Raw genomic sequence first — 24,836 nt, 5'->3', positions numbered from 1 at the left:
AGAACATGTTTCCTTTTTATGGCTGAATAATATTACATTATACACACATATCATATTTTGTTGACCATTCATCTGTCGATGGGGAGTTGAATTTTCCCACCTTTTGGCTATTGTGAGTAACTCTCCTATGAACATGAATGTACAGGTATATTTGAGTCCCTGTGTTTAATTCTTTGGGGTATATACCTAAAAGTGGAATTGATGGGTCATACGAGTAAATCAATATTTAGTTTTTTGAGGAATAAACTTTTAATAAAACCAAATGATGTTTACAGTTACAGAACCTTATAGAATTCTTTTTCAAAAAAAATTTTTTAATGTTTATTTATTTTTGAGAGACAGAGCACAAGCAGGGGAGGGGCAGATAGAGGGAGGCAGAATCCAAAGCGGGCTCCAGGCTCTGAGCTGTCAGCAGAGAGCCCAAGGCAGGACTCAAACCCAAGACCCATGAGATCATGACCTGAGCCAAAGTCGGACCCTTAATTGATTGAACCACCCAGGCACCTCAAGAATTCTTAAACATATTCAGAATATAGGGGCATCCTCCTGGCTCAGTCAGAAGAACATGTGACTCTTGATCTTGGGGTTGTAAGCTCGAGCCCCATGTTGAGTAGTGGAGATTACTTAGATAAATGAACTTAAAAAAATTCAGAATATGGAATATATATGACCAATTAAAAGGATGTGGGAGGAGAGATTCAAATAAATATTAGAAGAGGATTTATCCAGATTGATTCTTAAAATATTTAATAGCCCAAGGGTGCCTGGGTGGCTCAGTCAGATAAGCGTCTGACTTTGGCTCAGGTCATGATCTCATGGTTTGTGGGTTCAAGCTCCGTGTCGGGCTCTGCGCTGACAGCTCAGAGCCTGGATCCTGTTTCAGATTCTGTGTCTCCCTCTTTCTCTCTGCCCCTTCCCCACTCACACTCTGTCTCTCTCAAAAATAAACATTAAAAAAATTAAAAAAAAATTTAATAGCCTAAAGAACTATGATAACATACTATCATGTTTCACAATGTATTCATTTTCTTTATCAATAAAATACATCAAGTATAAGAAAAACATGATAGTGCCTTAATCAGAAAAGTGTAACAAGCAGGAACAATTTGCAGAGACACATGACATAACATCAGAGTATAATAGAGGTGCGCTGTGCCTAGAGTAATAAATCCCCAAACAAAGTGAAGAAACTAAACTAAAAGGATGCACTTGAAAACCTCAGATAATACAGTAATATTGACTAATAAGATAATACTAACACAATAGTGTTTAGTGGAATAATAGGGTTTATTTTTTTTTAATGTTTATTTATTTTGAGGAGGGAAGGGGCAGAGTGAGAGGGGAACAGAGGATCCGAAGCAGGCTCCCCTCTGACAGCCGAGAGCCCTATGAACTGTGAGATCATGACCTGAGCTAAAGTCGGATATTCAACCAACTGAGTTACCTAGGCACCCCAAGAAAAGTTTTAAAGGAAACAACTAGACTTCTTTTTTTTTTTTAATTTGTTTTTATTTTTGAGAGAGAGAGACAGAGCATGAGAAGGGGGGGGGGCAGAAAGAGAGGGAGACACAGAATCTGAAGCAGGGTCCAGGTTCTGAGCTGTCAACACAGAGCCTGAGGCCGGACTCGAACCCACAACCAGTGAGATCATGACCTGAGCTGAAGTCAGACGCTTAACTGACTGAGTCACCCAGGCGCCCCAGAAACAAATAGACTTCTATCAAGACAAAAATGGGTTAGAAACACATCTAGAGGAAGATGTAATGACATATTGAATTTAAGTGGCGGGCTATAATGTATCAGCCTTAATAAGACAAAGTGTGTAAAAATGCAAATATAAGACAAGCCTTACCCAGTGAAAGAGATGGGAACTCAACTTCAGACCCAATTCCAGAGGCAATCATCTCATTGAAGCCTTCATCCTATGCCATCAAAGCTCAGCACATCTTGGAAACTGTAAGGTATACTTGAGACACTTTGTACATCTAAGATCCTATGATGCTACGCTATTAACTTTAACTACAAAATTGTTGCATTTAGCAAGACAATGCATTAAGATTAAGGAAAAAGCATGATAGTGCCATTCACCAACCACTAAGTCAGCTTTACCTTAGGAATTCAGAATCTGGGCCTTTTGGGCAGTTTCAGACAATTTCCCAAATGAACCCCTAACCGTAAGTCATCACTGGAGAGTATCTGCTCAGAATATCTGTGTTATTTCATCACTGAAAAACAAACAAAAATACAAAAAACAAACAAGTAAAAACAAAAACAAACAAAAAAACCAAGCAACAAAACCCCCCCAAACCACCACCAACAACAACAACAAACCTCATTGGAGTTAACACAGATCACCAATCAAAAATGTCATTTAAGGGGCGCCTGGGTGGCTCAGTCAGTTGAGCATCCGACTTCAGCTCAGGTCATGACCTCACCATTCATGAGTTCGAGCCCCCCCTCGGGTTCTATGCTGGCAGCTCGGAGCCTGGAGCCTGCTTCAGATTCTGTGTCTCCCTCTCTCTCTGCCCCACCCCCGCTCGCACTCTGCCTCTCTCTGTCTCTCAAAAATAAACATTAAAACAAATGTCATTTAAATATAACATCAGTGAACAGTAAAACCCCAATATAGAGAAATTAGCTTGTGTTGTAGGTATTATTATATCTATCTATATATTGGTATTCACTATGTCTGAAATGTTTTGTTTTGTTTTGTTTCTGAAGAGTGAACTCTTTTTTTTTTTTTTTTATTTAAAATTTTTTTTTCAACGTTTATTTATTTTTGGGACAGAGAGAGACAGAGCATGAACGGGGGAGGGGCAGAGAGAGAGGGAGACACAGAATCGGAAGCAGGGTCCAGGCTCCGAGCCATCAGCCCAGAGCCTGACGCGGGGCTCGAACTCACGGACCATGAGATCGTGACCTGGCTGAAGTCGGACGTTTAACCGTCTGCGCCACCCAGGCACCCCAATGAACTCTTTTTTTAAATGTTTATTTATTTCGAGAGAGAGATAGACCATGAGCAGGAAAGGGACAGAGACAGCGGGACAGAGGATCTGAAGTGGGCTCTGCTCTGATAGCAGAGCTCCTGATACAATGCGTGGCTGGAATTCACGAACCAGTGAGATCATGACCTTAGTCAAAGTCGGACGCTTAACCAACTGAGCCACCCAGGCGCCCAGGAGTAAATCCTTTTGTATTCATCATTTCTGTGATTGTTGAAACATCTCTCATGATAGATATCAGTAAAACCATATTATCCTAGGACTTTAGAAGATGAAAGAATCTTGAAGTTCCCTTGTCTGCATTTTACCATCAAGGAGAATAAAGCTCAGAGACACCAAGGGATTTACCTCAGACATCCAGTGAGGTAGTGATAGAAGTGGCTCAGAGATTCTGGAACTCAGGGATTCTGTCCCAAACCTCATGTCATAATTGTTTTCCTTTTTTTGTGAATCCACAAATGCATCAGTTGAATTATAGCAAAGAAAAGATGGCTGAAAGTAAGGAGTTTGCTCTTGGGTCCTGGGATAACTGGTAGAGACTTCTTGCTATTTGTTTTCTACGTTTCCACTGCAATGGTTTTCCTTTTTAGCTGAACTTATTCTCATATGTGTCTCATGTTTGTGTAGCTGTGTAGTTGGTGCCCCATACCCAAGACATGGAGCAGAAGAGGAGAAAACAAGGTGGGGTTACCTCCATGACACAGGAAGTGCAAACAGTCACGATGCCAAGTTCCAGAAGAGTAGAAATTCCAGGTGTGTCCGGAGGGCCTGCTTCTGTTGGAGGCCCCTTACCACATGCCCAGCCTGATGCACAAGGCTCCCCCTGATGCAGGAAGCAGGTGACCCCTTAAGGAATGGAACAGTGCCAACTGGCGACCATGGTCAGGGCTCCTACAGTTTGAGAAGCCCTCTCCAAGTGTGCATTAGAAATCTGGATCAGGTCTGCATCAACCATGCCAACCTTCTTACTGCCAGGAAGGAAGCAGCTTCTCAAATGAAAAGAAGATAAAGAAGCTACTTTATCATACCAATTTCAGACAAAAAATAGCTGAAATGCTACTTAATGTGAAGCAAATTGCTGTAGAGGTACAGAGCTTGGTCTCATTTTAAGGAATCTTAAGTACTCTAGGTACTTAAGTCTTCAAAAAGAACACGAGATCCAATATGCTTTCCATGGAGCATCTGAAATGATTTCATTTTTCTGGTGTAATGCTAACTTCACTTTCAACCTTTGGTTATATTTTAGAGTAATTCTTATTTCCATCATTTGAATGTTCTTACTCTCAAAGCCACTCAGATAGAATAAGGACAGTTCTAGAGTTTCTCCAAACCGAGAAAGGATTTGTGTCGAAAAGGGTTGTGTCATCGTCTTTGTGCAAGCACCAGGTGGCAATAGATAGCATCGGACATAAGTGTAATTTGGCCAAGGGAAGCATCAATTTCATCATCATGAAACTCCAGTTACTTCACCTTACTATTTAGCCTGCACTTTTTTTTTCCTTTGAAGCAAAGCAACTCTTTTGTTTATCATTTTGTACCTTGCATCAAAATTTCATTCCTTCTTGCTGCGATAGTTTTAGTGTGAAACCGTGACTTTCTTTTTTTTAAGATTATTTATTTAATTTGAGAGAGAGCAGGGGAGGGGTGGAGAGAGGGAGAAGGAGAATCCCAAGCAGGCTCTGAGCTGTCAGTGCAGAGCCATACACGGAGCTCTATCCCACACACCATGAGCTCATGACCTGAGCTGAAACCAAGAGTCGGACATTTACCTGACTGAGCCACCCAGGTGCCCTGAAGCCATGGGATACTTGATACTTGAAGATGTCCTCAGTGTGTGTTTGCTCCTGGTCTTTTCCCCATGTCTGTGAACTCCAGTTTGGGTGAGGGTAGCTGGCAGCCTTAAAAAAGAAATACAGGTCTTGGTCACAGAGGCCCTAAGACCTGGCTGGTCTGGTGTACAGATCACAGGCAGGTTAGTAACCAATGACTCAAATTGTTAACATAGCTCCTTCTCTGCTCACCACTACCTTCTTCTGAAATTTATATTGAGTTAGCTACCTGCCCCTTCTCCTCCTGTTTCAGGACTGGGCCAGACTCACCCTATTCACATATACCTAGAAAGATGAACTGTTACTATTTGCAAATGAACTATACTTACCTTCTGTGTTTATGATCTTTGATCTTTCCTTTTCCCAGCAAACCTAAACTGGACCATATACTTGTGTTTATTCTTATATTAGCTTCCTATTAAGGGCCTATCTTCCCGTCTTTGTATTAAGGGCTAATTTATAAGCCTTTAGAGGGCAGGAGCTCTGAACTACTTATCTTCCTACGCTCTAAGGTGCTAGACACAGAGTAAGTGCTCAGAGAAAACTTGTTCAATTAACAATTCAGAGACCCAAGGTGGACTTCTTAAAAGTGGGTTGAATGATACCTTGGGCTATTTATTACTGTATCATTGGCTTTTTCATTAGGGATTTACTAATTGCAAAGGAATGATCATAATATTTAGAGTTTCCTATATTTAAGTTTAAATTCCAAATTGATCATTTATGGTATGATTTAAACTTCCTGGGTATTGGTTTCCTTGTCGTATCTTTCAAATGAGATAACGATGCCTTTTTTACAAGATTTTTATAGGGATTAAATTTACATAAAACTGTTAATCATCATATTTGGCACATATATTAATTTCTCTATCCTAACAAGAAAATGTAATTATTTCCATCTTTAGCATGGAAACATTTTGGACTTTGTCAGTGATTCAGATCTTACAAGTAGTCAAACACATTTGCAAAACTATATAGCTAATGGAACATCTGAAATTACAAAATATTCCACTCACCATAGGGCTATACACGTACTCAGTATAAACTTTCATAGCTGTGGGATGCTTTGTTCAAGCAAAATCCGTCCAGGTGATCCAAAACTAAACACTAGTTAGCTCAGATATTGAAGCAAAGCTGGATAGTTGGATCCCATCTGTTCTCCTCTCCCTTTTCTCCGTTTCAGTGTGCGTCAACAAAGGAAATCCCTGAATCTCTAGATTATTCAAATGCATTTTTAAAATCTAATAAAGGGTCCAGCTCCCTCACCTTGTACATGAAAAGAATCAGTGACATCCTATTACACTTTCAAAGTCACACAGCTCACTAAGGTCGGAGCTGTGGCAAGAGCTAGATTTCCCGATTTTCAATGTGGTGCTTTATTCCACTCACCATAGGGCTATACACGTACTCAGTATAAACAGGAAAATTGGTCCCATATTGATCTGCCAGTCCCAACAAGTCCAGATAACAAGAACAACAAAAACATCTAATTTTTACTGAGGGTTTCCTATAAGTCAAACACTATGCTAAGTATTTTAGAATCCCTGTTTCACCTGACCATTGTAACAACCCTGTAACTTGAATATTATTATTCTCATTTGACAATGGAGAAATTGAGCATTAGAGAGGTCCAATAATTTGCTTAAGGTTACCCAGCAAGAATTGCTCACGATGTGGGCTAAATTCAGTCCTTCGGACCACCAAAGTCCACACTGAAACAGCAACACTGTCATTAGGGAACTGAGAAAATAGATATAAATATTGTTTCCACAAGTAATGTTGGAAACTTTCAAGGCCAAGCAAAGAACTGACTTCAGTAAGAGTACCATTCATCCAGTTTTCTACTGCATACAATTGAAAAAGATTTATTAATTATTTTGCTTTGCTTTAATAAGCCATTTTCTCGGTTACAATGTCATTAATACCATTCCTTTTTTAACTGTGCTTGCATTTCTTCAGCACACTTACATTTTACAAGTCCTTATTTCCCAAGAGAAAAATAAATTTAGTCAATATTTTCCTAAGAAAACAGTCTTTGATTTATGGTAAGTCACTACTATCAAACCTTTAAATTAAAAAACAAAGAAATATAATAATCACTTAACTAGTTGTTAAGAATGAATCTAGATTTATACTGCAAAAGCATCTTAACAGGGAATAAAATTGTGGACAGTTTTGTTACACTCATGCATCAATTTTTATTTATATAACTCCAAAAGTATCCATAGGAAAAGTCAAATATTTAATCAATAAATTGTTTTTTCACTGATTTTAACATATTCACTTATTTATTTTTTACCTGTCTAGTGCATAATATATTTATGCTACTTTTATATTGGTTACATATTCTCATGCCTAGAAACTCAACTGGTTCCCTTTGGTCTAAATTCTCTACATTTTCCAAGGTAGCACAGAAAGCCCATCTCAATATTGCTCTCCACTGTCCTCAGATTCATCATTCAACAGCCTTTCACACTTGCCCTGTCCTCCAAGAAAATTGAACTTCAAAGACATCTTCTGAGTCCTACATCCCCTTATGTCTGTATGCTTTTGCACATGGCTTCTTCATTGAATCTTTATTCGCTAAACTATTTCTTCAAGACCAACTGAGATGTTACTTGCTCGACCCTCAGATATTTAGATCCTTCCTCCTCGGTACCTCTCCTGTATTCGGTTCACAACATAATTATAAAATTCAGAGTATCTTACACTTGATTTGCATCTCTATCTATCATCTATCAGGAGGAGAAAATACAGGCATCTAGAGAAAAAGAAACCTATTTATCTTTGTATCCCTATAGGCTTGCACAGTACCAACAAAAATATTCTAAATATTTCTAAATAATTTCATCTTTTTTATGTCTGTGAAGTATGGCATAGATATTTTAATTTCCATTTTGCACGTCATAAAATGAGATTAAGTTCCAAAATCCAGAGTAAGTCAGAGCCATAGCTGGCATCAGAGAACAGGAATCTTGAAAACAGGTCCTGGGCCTTCCTGCTCTACAAATGAATTGCAAAAATACTCTATTTTTATAGAGATATAAAAGGCATATTTCCTTTTTAAAAAATCACTAGTAATTTCCCCTGTTCCGCAGGAAGAAGAGATATTGTCAGATAGGCATATGGTCTTAGGTGCTATCCAAGGAAAGTTTTGCCAAATTACTATATATTCTGGGTGCAAATAGATCTCCTGTCATTCATACTATCTCTTTTTTTTTAACTACTTTATTGAGGCATAAGTGGCATACAAGAGAATGCACATGTATAAAGTGTACAATTTGATAAGCTTTGACACACACACACTCCTATTAAACTATACACCAAGACACTGAACATATACATCCGTAACAACCAAAAGTTTCATTATGTGCCTTTATAATGTAGCCTACCCTGCCCTCATCCCCAAGAAATCCCAAGCATATCCATTTTCTGTTCTTAGAGTTTGCTCTTTCTAGAGTTCTACAAAAATTAAATCATAAAGTCTGTACTCTTTCATGGTGGGGGAGGGGCGGTTTGGCTTTTTTCACTCAATATAGTTATTTTGAGACTCATCTATGCTGTTATGCATATCAGTAAAAATCCCTAAAGTCACTCTTTGCTCTAACTGGCTATGATTTCAAGGTGGGGAATACCACATTTATCTTCAAATATTACATCATGTACTCAGATTTATCATATTACCTTAATTCTCATTTTCTTAGACCATCAATCAGATCTCTTCAATTGTATTATCCTTTGAGATACATATTTCTAGATTCAATCATATCTCCTGGAAAAGACAGCTTTAAAAAAGTAGTCCTAAGAATTTAGACAGGTAAAATCATTTTATGGTTTGGGCAAATCCATATGTCTTCTAATGTTCTGTCAATGCTGTTCTTAGTTGATTGTATTACACAACATTAAGTGGGACCTTTGCAACCTTCCTGTCTTCTACTTAATCTCAGTATTTGTCCATTTTCTCTGTAACATAACCCTATTTCCCTTCTTCATTTTATCCATCCATCCAGCAGTAAAATTTCCCCCAATGCTCCAAATAAGTTCACTCAAGTGGAACTTTCTCATTGTCACTAGTCATGATTTGTATCTTCATTTGCTTGCATTATTTTCCACAAATTAGTCCTTTGGCTCTACCATCATACTGTCATTCATCCCTGGGACTCTCTTCTACCTGTTTTTGTCTTTCAGGAAAGAAGAAAAATGATGCTTCTAGTAAAATAGATTCCTTTTTATCTGGAATGCCCTTTCCTATCAATCTCATTTTTACCTACCATTTTTTTTTCTAGTTTCACTTTGAATTCTTTCCCCAGTCTTCCCAAAGCCATCCATCTCAAATCCATGTTTTCCCGGTGCTTCCATAGCACTTCATTTGCACCACTATCATGCATTTAGTGTCATTAACTTTGGGGTAGGCATGAGTATACATAAGATATATTCCTGCTGTCTGTGAACTCTCAGATGACAGCTTTGAATTCTTGAAAATGCCCTGCACCCATGGGATAAATATTATCTCAATAGCTTTTGTGTCATTTTCCCTTCTCTGAAAAGGTGCAAAGGGTTCTGCAGTTATCTTGTTTATCAGTAGGTCTGTTTCTGGATCAATTTCTTTATTCTCCATCCTAACCCCTTCATCCTTTAAAGTGGCAGATGATTAATATGTGGAGGGGGGAGAGGGGGTGACAAAAGAGTAAGAAGTGTTTGGCTCTCTCTAGGATTAAAGACAGGAGAAGAGGTTGTCAGATTTGATAAAGAGAGAGTCATTTCTAGCAGTTTTTCCTATTCTGTACCATCAAATTAAATGAGTAATGATAACGTTGTTTCTTCTACTCACTAATATACTACTTTAAATCATCACTCGTTAATGGGGCGCCTGGGTGGTTCAGTCAGTTAAGCATCCAACTCTTGACTTCGGCTCAGGTCATGATCCCACTGGTTTATGGAATCGAGCCCCATGTCAGGCTCTGTACTGAGCATGTAGTCTGCTTGGGATTCTCTCTCTTCCTCTGTCCCTCTCCCCCCACTTGTTCCCTCTCTTTCTCAAAATAAATATATAAACATTAAAAGCAAATAAAAATAAATAAGCATCATTCATTACTGACACATCATTTTATTAACCCATCTCTATCCACTTGTCCAACCCTTAGGGCTACCTTTCAAAAGATCGAGTGAATTTCCTCCCAAGGCTAGTAAATAAAAATTTGAAGTTTACTGTATACAAGAATTAAAAATGCATTCTATGGCTTGGGGTTTATCCACCTAACTGTCTTGTATCCACATTTTTAAAAAAAGAGAACCGCTTGGGTAAGTCACTTCACCTTTTGGGATTTCAATTTTTTCACCTGAAAAATGAAGTGATTTGAAGTGAATGATCTCTGAAGTTCTTTATCTCCAAGTCTGCATCAATCTGTGACTCTATAATGTGTGCCTTGCAGGAATTCTATAAGAATAAATGTTTGTGAAATAATTTAAGACTCAAGGATGAAAGGTTTTATGATAGTGCCAGAACTATTTTTATTAAATGAAGCAAGCCAGAGGAGTCTGTTGCATCTGGGGATAGCTGCTTTCAGTGTCCCCAGCACTGTCTGGGCCCAACACATCTCAGAAAGGGGAAAAGAGAGCATGAATCCCACTAACAGAGCTAGAAATCATGGTGAGTGGATAGTACGTATAGTCCCAAAATTCAAACAAGGAAGCAGAAACCAGGCACACAAACACCAGTGCTTACAGAAAAGAGTCCATGAAAGGATCTTGCCTTGGTGGCCCCATTAAAGCCCATTCACATGCCAGGAAAGAGGATTGGTGCCGTCTCTTGGCACCTGCCTGCACAGTGTATCTGCACTGACTTCCCCTTCACACTGAACCTTTCCTTGCCTGACTCCTTATCAAAGCAAACCTATTTGATGACCTCATTTTAGTCATCTAAGTAACTGAAGTGATTACTGAACCATTGAGTTAGAATTCAAGACAACTTTAAATTATTCATTTTTTTTCATATTTCTCAGACCAATAAAGTAAGCCTCAGAGCAGCCTGTGGACTCTCAAAAATCACAAATTATGCGTAGTTATGCCAGGGCTGAGTAGTAGACCTGTGACTCATAACCAATGATGCTTTCATCACAGCTTATTATCTTATAAATTAATTCTAGTCTCCATGCTGATGGAGAAGTAATGAATTCCCTGGCTGCACGTTGACAAAGACTTCAATGCTTTACTCCAAAAGATTAAAAGAAGTGGATAATCTAGCACTTGGCAAGGTCAATGGCACAGATATTGTACACCAATACGGAAGAGCTGGTATGAGCTCCACACCATCTACAGAAGAGAGAAGAACCGTTGTCACTAGACTTAGCCCATCAGTGGATTACTACTTTAATTCCCCTCTAGGTCATTTTCCATATATGTGGAATGGCAAGATTAGAATTAAAATCATCAAACTCAGAGAGAGTCAATTTTGTTCCCTGTAGATAGAACATCAGGAATTTTAGGACAGGAGACATGTATGGGATATATTGGAGTTAGCTGTCTGGTGAGATATTGTTTAGGTCTTTATTTAGTGTGTGAACTGGTAACACAGTGATGTTAAAATATAATTTCTGGGGTGCCTGGATGGCTCAGTCAGTTGGGCGTCTGACTTTGGCTCAGGTCATGATCTCACTGCTTGTGAGTTCTGGCTGCACATCAGGCTCTGTGCTGACAGCTCAGAGCCTGCAACCTGCTTCAGATTCTGTGTCTCCCTCTCTCTGCTGCCCACCCCCACTCTCTCCCTCTCTCTCAAAAATAAATAAACATTAAAACAATTTTTTTAAAGAAAATATAATTTCTGCTTCGGTAGGCTGCAGTGTGGGCCTCAGGTAACGCTGATGCTGCGAGTCTAAGGATCTCACGTAATGGTGCTCCACAATACCCCTCATGCATCAGAATCACCTGCAGAGCTTGGTTAAACACAGATTCCAGGGCCCCGCCCCAGAATCGCTGCAGAGATTCGGATTCAGTCCATCTGGGTTGGAGCCTGAGAATTTGCACATCTAACAATCTCCCAGGTAATGCTTAGCTGACTGATTGAGGTCCATACTTTGAGCACCACCGCTCTATACTCTGAAGCATGTCTCGTATAGTTTCGTTTTTAGTATGGACATCACCAGATGTTGAATAATGCAAAAAATAATAATGCTTTTGTTTTAGGTGAAGGATAGTAAAAGCTCCCAAAATTCTAAAAGATTAAATCAAGTAACTAAAATGTGCTAAAATATAAAGATTCTGTTTATCCACATTTTCTCTCATCTCAGTTGTCCTAAATGATAATTTTGCCCAGATTTATCTTGCTGTTGGATACAGTCAACCCAAAAGGAGACGGCCAACTTTCCTAATACAGGCACTATCAGAAATTGCTTACTGCACAATTTTCAAGAAAATTTTAATAGAAAAAGTGGTTATGCTGGACACTTGTTTATATAATGAGTGTGCAACTGAAAATTTAGTGTGAATTAAAGCTGTGGAAAATTGACTGTATTTAAATACTATGGGAGAATGCTCTTTTAAAGGATGGCTGAACACACTATTATGACCACTTCTGTCAAGAATAAGGCAATCAAAGGCAAGGCTGAAGCGGGACAGTTGAAGAATATTACACAGGAGTTCTTTTAACAGTTCAAACATTTACAGATTCCAGTTAGGTACCAATGCCCATTCTGTGTTATGATTTATTGCCTGCATTATTGAGTGGCCAGCCCCATGCGCAGACAGATGATGAGAGATAGGGATTCTGCAGCCCCTGGCAACCTGATTTTTTCATGAAAAAGTTATTTTTTCCCTTTCTGAGATTTTTTTTCTTTTTTTGCATCCTAGTGCAGAAAAATCATAGGCTTTCACATCAGGCAAATCTCAGGTCAAATCCTCACACAGTTAATTCTTACAGGATGACCTCTCTGAGCCTGCTGCAAAATGGCACTAAAAATACTTGCTTGGCAGGATTGCTATGATGATTAAAGACAATGTAAGTTAAGTAGCCTTTGAAGACAGCAGCTATTTTCTATGAAGGAACAATATTTTCATAAGCTTCCCTGGGAATGACTTTCCCTCCAATCAAATATTCAATGATCGTGCAAAGATGACTCTTGTTAATTTATAAATATCGATACAAAAGATAGCAATGGGTATTAACTATAAGATTTATGTATATTTCTGAATGCATACTTACTTAATATCATTCATAAGTAAGTTTGCAATTTCTAACTTTTTACCTATTTTAACTTTAAACAGACAATAATTAAAAAAACAGATAATTATTTTTTATAATAACAGTAAAGGTTCTGGATATTTATTAACGAAGTCAAAGTTTAATATGCTACAAGGTATTAAATAGACTAAAATTTGTGAAATAACTCGGAGAAACTATAGAAAAATAGTGATGAAACATTAAAGGATATATAAAATTGACTCTTCGACCTAAACAACTTCTGTATCAAAGAAGGCAGATGGACAATATTAAAAAAAGAGAGAACAGATAAAAATGAAAAGAGAAGTGAAGTAATCTTGTGGTAGTGCAGGATGTGAACAAGTAATAAGCTATAATCAACATGGGAGGCATAAGATGGAACACATATGAGACAAAAAATTGTAATTTATACATTGGGAATAAGAATTACTAATGCAATTGATAAATTCATTGAATGCTGTCACAATGAAAAGATTTTTCTCAACCTGCTAACTTAGAGATATCTATTTGCAGATGAAGGAAATTCAAATTTGAGAACAAAAAAATTACAAAATTTCACACAAAAGCACAATTCAACAAGGGGGTTATGACAATGAGTGCCAAAATTAAACCAATAATCTGTATGTTCATTCTCACTGAATTCCAATCATATCTTACATAAATACGATTATTAGTTGTCTTTACAATGATTAAATACATTAAAATGTGTTGACATTTTATTACAAATCATTAGAATCTGTTAAAACAATAAGTTCTACCTGGGTATAGATAGTAGTGATTTTTCCTTGTTTTTTGGAGACCAACTGATCCACCACTTAATTAGTAAAAATAACTTCCCAGAGTTTCAGAGTCTAATATTATGGACAGCATTAAACAAATAATATTTAGAGCATCCTTAAAACCATGTCTGTCCCAGAATAAGTACATTGTGAATTGTTCTGCTTTCATTATCATTTAGTTAATATTAGTCTTCTGGAAATTTCCACCTTATCTGGCCTTGCTACTATTGATCTCATCCCATTACAGAATCAGTACAGCTCTGTCTTCAACATGGGTAAACTTGCATCGCAGTGATAGCTGCCCATGTTTTCTTAAAGCCAGATATTTGGGTAAAGCCTATGTATTTGGAGTAAAGACAGGTACTTTTGACTTTGTGAAATACATACATTTCCACTACACTAATACCATAGAGTGTTTCAGTCTCTCAAACACTTAATGATATTCTTACAGGATATTTTGGACTTCACTGGATTTTTGATTACAGCTTTGAAATAATAAGTCATCTTCAACAACTCATATTCACATTCATACAATCATCCAGACTTATGAGTATTCATTACATGCATTGATTCTGTTTGATCCATTGCATGGTCATCTTTAACACAATTGAATGATAGTCATTAAACAGAGGCCAAAAAGTCAATTGCTTTTATGAAGAAAGGAAGCATTGTAAACTATAAATCACTTACCCATTATAGAACTTGGGGTTTTCATAAAATAGATTTTCTTAAATCAAATCGACATATTTGACATATTTGTTGAGCAGCTAAACTATGATAAATGAGGCAAATCAATCAATATTGACTGGAGAGACCCAACCTTCCAACTGGGGGACATGGAAATGTTATCGATGGAGACCTTCGAAAAATATAAAAAATATTGTTTCATGTTTTATCAGATCAACCAAACACTGAATTCTTCCCTGTGAAATTTCTTATGAGATGACAAGGCATTCAGTATCCTGAGTTTTCTCTTGATAGTCGTGTAACCTAATATGCCCACTCAAAAAATTATTCTGATTTTGAAACACACATAATTATTGTACTCTCAATTTATTGCAGCCCACTGGGTTACATATTGTAAAATAGCATTTATATTTTAACCAAGGAGTTGCATCATTATGTTCTGTATATTATATACTTTATCTGAGATTTAACTTCATAAGAGGCTACCATATAACAGTTCCATTGACAGTAGAAATACATACACATTATAACTGACAGTTGTCTTAGATGCTTAACTCATTAATAATTGAGCTGAAGGAAATGATAGGTCACACAACATCAGGCTAATTCTTTTTAGATAGTTGTGACTTTTTCATTTCCCTTATCCCCTTTCTCTTTAGAATCATTTTATGGGCTTTGAAGCAAGGTAGATCTGGATTTGAATCCAGGCTCTGCCATCTAGTGGCTATGAGACCTTAAGTAAGTAATGTATCTTCTTGGAGCCTCAGTTTACTCTAGAAATGTATAACAATGAAAACTGCCCACCCAGGACTTCTGTGAGGGTTAAGTAAAACAGTATATTCAAAGGTCCTGGCTCTTAGTAGGGGTCCCGGTAAATGTTACTTATTATGATTAACATCATTCACAAGCACAGTGTTACATCACTACATGAGGGCAGGTGTAGAGGGGAACAGGGAGGGCCGTAGAAGCAGGTTAGTAAGTGACGGAAGTAGAATTGACAGCAATTGCCATGTGTCCCATTCCAATGATTTAAATACTAGGCTGTTCATTTGTAAGGAGACTTGCCCTGAGAAAAAAGTGAACATGGCTTTTCCTTTCTCCTCTAAAGTCCCCATTCTTCCCTGCTATTTCCTACTGATGTAAACCACGAAAAGAAAGAGATGGTGAATATTTAGTGGTTTCAGTTTACTTGAAAATTTTGACCTTTTTATTAAAAGATATTCTTCTAGTATAGGAGTCTGCAAACTCCATCCCAAAAGTCCAATCCAGACTTCTATCTGTTGTTATACAGATTATGAGCTAAGAATGAGTTTTTCCTTTTTTGACTGTAGAAGTAAAATCAAAAGAAAAGCAGTCATTTATGGTGTGTGAAAATTCTATGAAACTTAAATGTTAGTGACCCTAATTACAGTTATTAGAATATGGGCACACAGTCATTTCACATTGCCTGTGGCTACTGTCATGTGCCAACAGGAGAGTTGAGTAGCTGTGATACAGACCATATGCTGCCTGCTCACTGCTTTGCACAGCTGCTTGGTTCACTATAAATCACAATTATTATTCTACAACATTTCTGGTGTTATGCACATTGCTGTACTATAACATTTGTTTTATTACGATTATACACGATATAAAAATAAGAGAAGAAAAAAGTAGACTTTGAATAATTCAGTCTTTTTTTTAGGGGGGGAGGGGCAGAGAGCAAGAGAGAGAGAGAGAGAGAGAGAGAGAGAGAAAGAGAGAGAGAAAGAGAGAGAGAGAGAGAGAGAGAGAGAGAGAGAGAGAATCTGAAGCAGGATCCACACTCAGTACAGAACTGGATGCAGGACTTGATCTCATAACCTTGAGATCATGACCTAAGCCGAAATCAAGAGTCAGACACTTAACTGACTGAGCCACCAGGCACCCCTGAATAATTAACTCAGTCTTAAGGTACAGTAAAGGGATTATTTCGGCATCAAATTAGATGGCAAAATATTTTTGTATTAGGCAGTAACACTATAACAATACTAATAAATGTTGATATTTCTAGATTATGCACTTATCACATCTCCCATGATGGGAAAGCAATAATCAGAAAAAAGAAAAGTTTAAAATATCTCATTACAACAGAATTTCTTCACAAAAATTAAAAAAAAAATGAGGCTGCAATTAAATATTTGAGCAGCTCATTTATTAGCCAATCAAGAGAACACACTTACCAATGTTGACTTATCATATGAAGAAATGTAGCCAGAGAAAGTAGTTAACATTGTCAACTATTTGCCAAGAACAGCTGCTCAAAGAATTGAAAACATGGGAAGCAAATAGTCAATTAAAAACAAGGTAAATTATCTCAAGTGGTTTTCCTTGGCTCTTGATTAGTCCAAAGATACTGACAATACTAGTTGGTTATTGCTTATTAGTGAAGTCAATGATGAGTTTGAAGTGACTGAAAAATTACCCATGTAAATAATCTGTGTAGAGCAAATACAGATGAGAATATTTTCAAACACAGTGAGTAAACACTCATTTACAACAACCTGAAGTGGAATCTGCTAAGATGTGTTATAAACTGATGGTGGCAAAAATATGCACAGAGTTATTTCCACAACACTGATGTTGTTTGAATCACAAGTAATATCAAAGTGCTTTAGAAGACCTGTGCTGTCATAAGTTAAAACAATAAGCTAGATCTTTTTATGCAAATTGGTGGTGGGCTAAACCACAGTTCTGAACTAAAAGTAAGCTTACAACAGCATTTTTCTTACCTTCATGAATGTGCAAAGGAAATGCACATATTTTATAATCCACTGAATGGTGCAAATGAGGAGCTTCTATAGAACCTTCAATTGGACATGATTTCTCTGCAATGTAATGATGTAAAGCAAATATCAAGACGAGAATCTAATAGAATCAATCAATTCCTTCTAAGAGATTAACTATATGCACTAAAATAACGTGGTTGTGGATGGTCATCAGTATCAGTTCCTCTCTTTGGAAAAAGGCATTTCATAGAGGAAATATACACAAAATCTCATTACAGATCAACATTAACAGGTGGACATGTGCAATCAGTTTTGATGACTGAGAACACTAAATCTGAAACCCCAAATGACCACAACTTAGTGACTTAAAATAATACTCACTTATTGTCTCACAGCTTTATAAGCTACAGCTTTATAAGTCAGATTTGCAGCTGCAAATCTCACAGGCCAAAATCAAGGTGTCAGCAAAGCTATGTTCCTTTCTGGAAACTCTGGGAGTGATTCCACGTCTAAGCTCATTTAGATTGTTGGTCAATTGCAGTTTGTATGGGTGTGGAACTGGAGCCCTCATTTCCTTTATGACTATCAGCCAGGGGCCAGTCTGGAGCTCTGCAATACTCTCCACATTCTTTCTCATGCTTTCCATGTGGCCCCTCCACAGGAGCCACCAACCACAGGTCAGCTCCCTCTCACACTTCCAATCTCTACTTCTCCTTCCCTGCATCTCTCTGACTTTAGCCTAAAGCATTCTCTCTGCTTTTAAGAGCTCATTTAAGGGGTGTCTGGGTGGCTCAGTCAGTTGAGCATTGGACTCTTAGCATTGGACTCTTGACTTAGCTCAGGTCATGATCTCAGGATCTCATGGTTCGTGAGTTTGAGCCCTGTGCTGGGCTCCACACTGACCATATGGAACATTCTTGGGATTCTCTCTGTCTCTGCTTTCTGCCTCTCTCTCTCTCTCTCCTTTCTCAAAAATAAGTAAATAAACTTAAAAAACAAAAGAGCTCATTTAATTAGAATAGGCCCACCTGGATAAACTAAGCCATTATCCCTATATTAACACCCAGAAGCTCAATTATATCTGCAACTTCCCTTTTGCTATACAGCATAGTTAAAGGACACAAGGGTTAGGGTGTGGACATATTTGTAGGGTCATTCTTTATTTTTCCTACCATATCCAATTGAGCAAAATGTTATTACCCAAAAAAAATCATTCTTTTCATTAGTAGCTTCATGTTATATAAATTATATATTATTATTATCATTAATTTTGAATTCTGTTAATTAAGAATGTATGGAAATGTATATTCCTCTCTTGTTATACAAAAACCTGACTAATATTCTCAATTTTGCCTTTTGGCCCATAAGCCTAAAATATTTACTTTCTGGCCCATTACAGAAAAATTTGCTGATTTATGTTATGGAAGAAAAATAGGTTGGTGCAGACTTTCTGGACAGAAGTTTAACAAAATGTTTCAGAAACTAAAATGAAAAAGAACAAACAAAACAAATTAAAATAAAAACCGTGCCAGGAATTATATTACCAGAAACTTTTTCGAGGAAACAGTGTATGTGTGCACTCAAATTTAGCAATAGTTTTTGCTTATTCAGCATCATTTACAAAGGCAGAAATTTGTAGTCAGGCCAAGTATGTACCAATGGGGGATGGTTAAATGAATTGAGTAAATCCATTTAGCACTAAAATTATATTATAATTAATGTAAATGGTAGCTATTTTTATTGCCATTGATTATATACATTTAAAATTTTTTAATAACATATATTTATTTTATTTTAAAGAAATAACTATAATTAAAAGTTGTTTTATGAAACAAATTGACTTAATTTTGTGGGACCATTAAAGAAGCAATAAAAAGAGACTTTGGTCTAATGTGGGTAATCCTGAAATAGAGCTCTATAAATATCATTTAGAGATACGGAGAAATATTCAAGAAGAAATGACGGGGGTCGTCCCTCAGGAGTGAGCCTGGGAGCAGGAAGAGGTAGGGCAGGGATTTTTGCTTTTCATCATCATAAGGTCTATGCACCATTTGATTTCGCTTTGATAAAAGTGAAAAAATATGGAATTTGCATGTGTATGTGTGTGTGTGGTTTATTTTGTAAAAGAAATATATGATGGAGGCTGTCTTGTCATCAGGGAAGCACTATACTCCACAAAACAAGAAATGACTGAGAAATTGAGAGTAGAGCTGGTTGCTAAGTTTGACCCCTCTGACCAAACAGGCCAGAGTTTAAATGAATGAAATGTAAATTGAATGAAATCTCAAAAGACCTGAAAACAATATTTTGTAGGCCATGTTTTTCCTTTTTTTTTTTAACGTAATTTAATTTTTTAAGTTACTTTAGAGAGAGAGACAGAGAGGTGGGAGTAGAGGGGCAGAGGGAGAGACAATGAGAGAGGACAGATAGAATCTCAAGCAAGCTCCACGCTCAGTGTGGAGCCTGACACAGGCCTCGATCCCAACCCCCTGGGATCATGACCTGAGCCAAAATCAAGAGTCAGACACTCAACCAACTGAGCCACCCAGGCCCCCCATGTTTTTCCTTTTGAGTCTCATGTTCTAACGTCTGTCTTCCTTCTACATTCATTTCCTGAAGAGAAGGCCTTTGAATTTTGCTGGTTATAGAAAGACCTCCCTTCCCACCAAGAGAAGGGAAATCATTAAGCAAAGGCCTTTTTTCTCCGGGGGCAAAACTGACATAGGCAGTGGAATATTTTCCCTGGATACACGAATAGGCAAAGTAAGAAAAGTCAATAGATAATGTTTCATAACAAGGAAATATCCAAGATACGCTAAGAACACAGAAAGACAGAGCAGTCCAAATAGCAGAATCAAGAGAGGCTTTCAAGTAGGTAGGACTGCTCTCAAATTCGAATAATTCCTAATCCTCTGAGTCTCAGTTCTAATATCAGTAATAGTGAGTAAGAGATATCTATGTCACAGGAATCCTTAGTAATTAAATGAAATAATGAGTATAAAATAACAAGCATAATATTTAGCTTATGATAAACATTCAACAAAGCTAAGTTTTTCTGCCTAGTGTTGTAAATTTCTCCCCCCAAACTGTATCCTTTTTAGTGTCTATAATCATATGAATAATATCTAAGCATATCTGTATATACTTAGGTACAGCTTTTAAATATATGCAAATTAATTTAAGTTAATTATCTCTGTTTTACTTTCAAGTAATTATGTACCTCCTTTCACTTTAGCTATTTTGAAAGCAGGAAGCACATCTAATAAATCTTGTGTAACACTCCATACAACATGCATCCTGCTTCTATTAATGTATTCCACTTAATCCCCACAATAGCCTGCAAGGTGTGAGCTTTTCTTATCCCATCTTATCCCTATACAGATAAGAAGGCTAAAGTGTACAGTGGTTAAATAAGTTGGCCAAGCTAATGCCATTCACAGGTAACAGAGTAGGGATCTGAGGGACTTGAATAGATGTATCTGTGTCCAGGGTCCAGATAATCTGTTATGGTGTATCGCCATCACCCAGAAATATTATTGTCATTGCTTTCATGCTTATCTTTGTAAATGCATTCAGGAGGTACACTGTTTTTAGCCTACATATCCACATTGACTCTATCACCGCATCATTTCTATTTTCACTTGCGGGTAACTCACGAATATTTTCATTTTCTACCATCCCCGTCTATAGTACCCTGGTCCAGGCTGCTCTTGTCATGGCTCAACTGTTTCAGCCTCCTAAAGGATCACTCAGTCTTCACTCTTACACCTTCCAGCTCATTCACTACACTGCAGCATGGCTATATTCTAAAACCCAATCTGTTCTTATAGCACTTTAGTAACTCCCCATTGCTCTGAGGAAAGTGCTCCAACTCTCTAACTCCCCCTACAGTATAAGCTCCATGAAAGTAGCAGCCCTGTACAGCTTGCCTAGGAGGGCTTTGCACATTTTGGTGATTCAAGAAGTCTTTGTTCAGTTAGCGTGTTGAAGGAAACTGGTTTCCAGGCTTCCTTATATTCATGCACCTGTTCATTCTATCAGCTCATCTTTTGCCATTCCTGCCCTTGAATATACACTCCAGCTCTAATAAACTTTTTGTTTAGGTCCTGAAAATCATCAAAAAGACAATCAGTGATGAGAAACACACAGCACTGAGAATGAGCAAGATCTACTCCAAGGTGCAGACAATCTGATAATCCCAGGAGAGCTGAGGCTGGCAACAGGGCAGCCAGAAGGGCCAAAGAGATGCTTCGGAACAACCACCACAAAGGGCAATGGATATAAGGCAAATGGGAGCATAGATCCGTGTCACCAACCACAAGGACTAAACCTAAGGCTCAAAAGTAATTTGTTATGTCTTATCCTTAGTGACAGTTATATTTCTCCTTTCTTCCTTAGTTTTTTTTTGTTGTTGTTTTGTTTTTGTTTTTTGTTTTTATTTTCATTTTCGTTTTTTCATACTTCTATCACACTAGGAGAGCCATTCAGGGATGAATTAAGTGTGTATTATGCTATCGTATGTTTATTATACGTTAGTTATCCTGCTAGAAACTGAAGGTACAAGACCTGAGGGTAATAGGCATTGTCCTCATGAAGACTGCAGGCTATGTAGGAGGAAGATAGAGATTAGTTCAATACAACAGGAAAAAGATTTCCCTAAGTTTCACAGCTGCTCAGCAAAGGGGGGGCACTGTGCCAAAGACGAAGGCCCACAGAAAGGGTTCATCACAATTTCTGTAAATGCCTATTGATTTCGCCTATGTCAACAAGATAACTAAATCTCCAGATGGTTAGTCTACACGTTTTCTGGAGATGTGTTGTTTACGTACAAATGTGAATGGTCATAGGAAGCTTTCTTATTTTTTCCATTTGAATATTAACTCATTTTGTTTACACTGATGTTCCTGGCTAAAAGGCTGAAAATTTCCCAAAGGTCACGGTGAAATTCCTCACCTCGTTTGACAGACTGAAGACCAAATTTTCAAATGTCAAACACCCTTATAAATAGTCTGTTGTCTAATGCCATTTCACTTATATTTTTTCTGAAGAAATCTGTTTTCCTCAGCAAGAAAACTCTATTGGGAATTAAGTAATAGGCAGGTGCTACATCAGGGGTCAGGCCCTCCCTTTTTTCTCCCCTCAATGGTGACACCATTTTGGGTGGGGTGAGAGGGAGTCCTTATACAGGGCAGGGGTTATAATCACAGGAGCGAAGCAACTCGGTCTTTCATATTGTGATTCCATATTGGCTGCAAACCCACCCAAATCTTTTCAGCCATATGCAGCATTGGATATGCAGAATGTGAAGTTACTCAGAAATCACAGTTGAAACTATTGGGAGCCGTGGTGTACCCGGTGTGGGGAGAAGGCAGGGTGGTGGGAGCACTCCACCTAATGTGTAGGCAGTAATGTCATTGGTCATAGAAACCTTAAAGAAATGATAAAACTGAGTAAAATCTGGTCTCTTCTTTTACTATCCCCATGCATTGTCATTTTAACAATGCCAGTCATATAATCCTCCTCCAAGCTGGGTTAGACCATTCTTTATGTGACCCTTCTGCCTCCCCACAAAGTCCTCTTCTCCGCACTTACATCTCTCTTTCTCCCTGACCCTAAGGGGGCAAGGGCTACCGTTACCAGAGCTGAGGAGTGTTGTTCTCTTCTTTTGCTGTTTGTAATGGTATCAGTGTTGGTGTCTGATGACTTAGCAATGAATGTGGAGTTCTAACACGGGGCGACATCCCTAATGTTTTCCCGTTCGAGTATCTCTTCTACGGTGAATCTGACGCTCACTCCCACTCAACGATTGCCTTCATAAAATTCTTTTTTTTCTTTTCCAGCATCCGATGGGAGAACTGTCTTGTCAGGAAACAGGATGTGCAATTTCGTGGTCAGGCCTGAACTTAATGAGCGACTCATCCTTTAGGCGCAGATTCTCCGCGGTTGCAGGAACACCACTAAAATCCCGGATCGGTAACCAACCACTGGATTTGATGATGAGGACGTGCGTTTTGGAAAACGTGCAACTTCAAAATAAACAATTTGAGAGAATTATACTACTGAGTTTATCCAGAAGAGAGAGATGTTTTTCAGAGTAATTTCAAGAAGGCCTTGCTAGGGACATTTTGGGAAAAAAAAAAAATACTACTGGGAGGAAGGGAAGAAGGGAAGACCTACAGGAAGGAAGGAGAGAAGGCAAAAAAAATGGAGGAAATCCTTCGGTTTATTGTAGGGCCAACTGATAGACCTGTATTATACTCGGATTTCAGAAAAAAATTAAAAGATGATTTCAAGGGGCACCTGGGTGGCTCAGTCGGTTAAGCATCTGACTTCAGCTCAGGTCATGATCTCACGGTTCGTGGGTTCGAGCCCCGCGTCGGGCTCTGTTCTGACAGCCCGGAGCCCAGAGCCCGCTTGGTATTGTTTCCCTCTCTTTCTGCCCCTTCCCCACTCATGCTCTGTGTCTCTCTTAAAAATAAATACACATTAAACAAAAAAAATTTAAGATGATTTTAAGAAAAAAGTGTGATTTACTTCTTCCCAAATTAGAAAATCTTTATTTTAATAGTTGAAAGCGGAATGTGTACAAAGCAGCATGTCGTCTTAGTGCATTGTCCGATAAACGTCAGCACTTAACTGCATTTTGGCAGGCAGTCTTTCGTTTTCCGTCCAGCTATTCCCCTGTGACCACAATATTCTGAGTATTTTTCCAGCCTCTCTATCCTTCTCCAGACCAACACCAAAGCTCACGTTCTCCTGTGTGCTAGACCAGTCCTCACCCTCAGTGACTCTCTGTTTGATATCGTGCAAAGAGTAAACAGGAAAGCAAGGCTGACACTTGAACGGGGAATGACGTGTTAAAAGGTGGCAGACCTCACAAAGGAACCCCATGGAAGCAACTTCCGGAAGATGACGGAATCCCGGCAGGACAAGGAATCCCGGCAGGACAAGGCGGCGATCACCTACTTCAATTTTATTACTTTGTATCAGTTTACCCATGTAAATCTAAGGCCTATGGACACTGAAATGATTTCACCAAAGTGATACAGCAAGAGGAGAACCTGACTAAAGATTAAGACAAAAGCGATTGCTTCAAATCTTCTCCAAAACTTACTCTTAAATTCCACCATAGGAAAATACCAGTTCGGGCAATAATTCAGTACTGATGATTTATTTATAAATGGTATATTAGTGGATGTCTACACTGCTTTGTTCCTCTTTTGAGTACATAGTGTGGCTATTTTACAATGGGAATGAAAATGGTGCTTATTTTCAGTGGTAAGCACGCAGGGTGCAATGAGAGGACAGTGGCACTGAACCTCTAAGCCACATTTGATGCACGATCTTATATATGATGAATTTTAGGTTATCAAGTAATGCCAAGCCTATCTAAACTTCCTATAACTGTTTTTAATGTTTGTTTGAGAGAGAAAGAGACAGGGGTTGGGAGGGGCACAGAGAAAAGGTGAGAGAGAGAATCCCAAGCAGGCTCCACACTGTCAGCCCAGAGCTCAGTGCGGGGCTCGATCCCATGAACCCTGAGATCATGACCTGAGCCGAAATCAAGAGTTGGATGC

The 24,836-nt window shown here is 38.2% G+C and overlaps 1 long non-coding RNA gene across 6 annotated transcripts in view; it reads right to left on the bottom strand.

Annotated features, from left to right (window-relative positions):
- Positions 1-1,586: 1,586 nt before the first annotated feature.
- Positions 1,587-24,836, bottom strand: part of LOC109499696 — a 30,358-nt gene continuing 7,108 nt past the window's right edge. For 3 of the 6 annotated variants that reach the window (XR_006597816.1, XR_006597815.1, XR_006597812.1), the window contains 4 exons: positions 17,263-17,358; positions 14,516-14,684; positions 4,772-4,900; positions 1,587-2,225 (listed from right to left, as the gene is read on the bottom strand). This is a non-coding gene — a long non-coding RNA (uncharacterized LOC109499696). Of the gene's footprint in view, positions 2,226-4,771; positions 4,901-14,515; positions 14,685-17,262; positions 17,359-22,896; positions 23,286-24,836 lie in introns of all 6 variants that reach the window. The other 3 variants (XR_006597817.1, XR_006597814.1, XR_006597813.1) reach the window with 2 other exon arrangements.

This window comes from Felis catus, chromosome B2 (genome assembly GCF_018350175.1).
Source record: "Felis catus isolate Fca126 chromosome B2, F.catus_Fca126_mat1.0, whole genome shotgun sequence".
Taxonomy (NCBI): Eukaryota; Metazoa; Chordata; class Mammalia; order Carnivora; family Felidae; genus Felis; species Felis catus.
The sequence above is the reverse complement of the archived record's forward strand: the minus strand, read 5'-3'. Positions and strand labels throughout refer to the sequence as shown.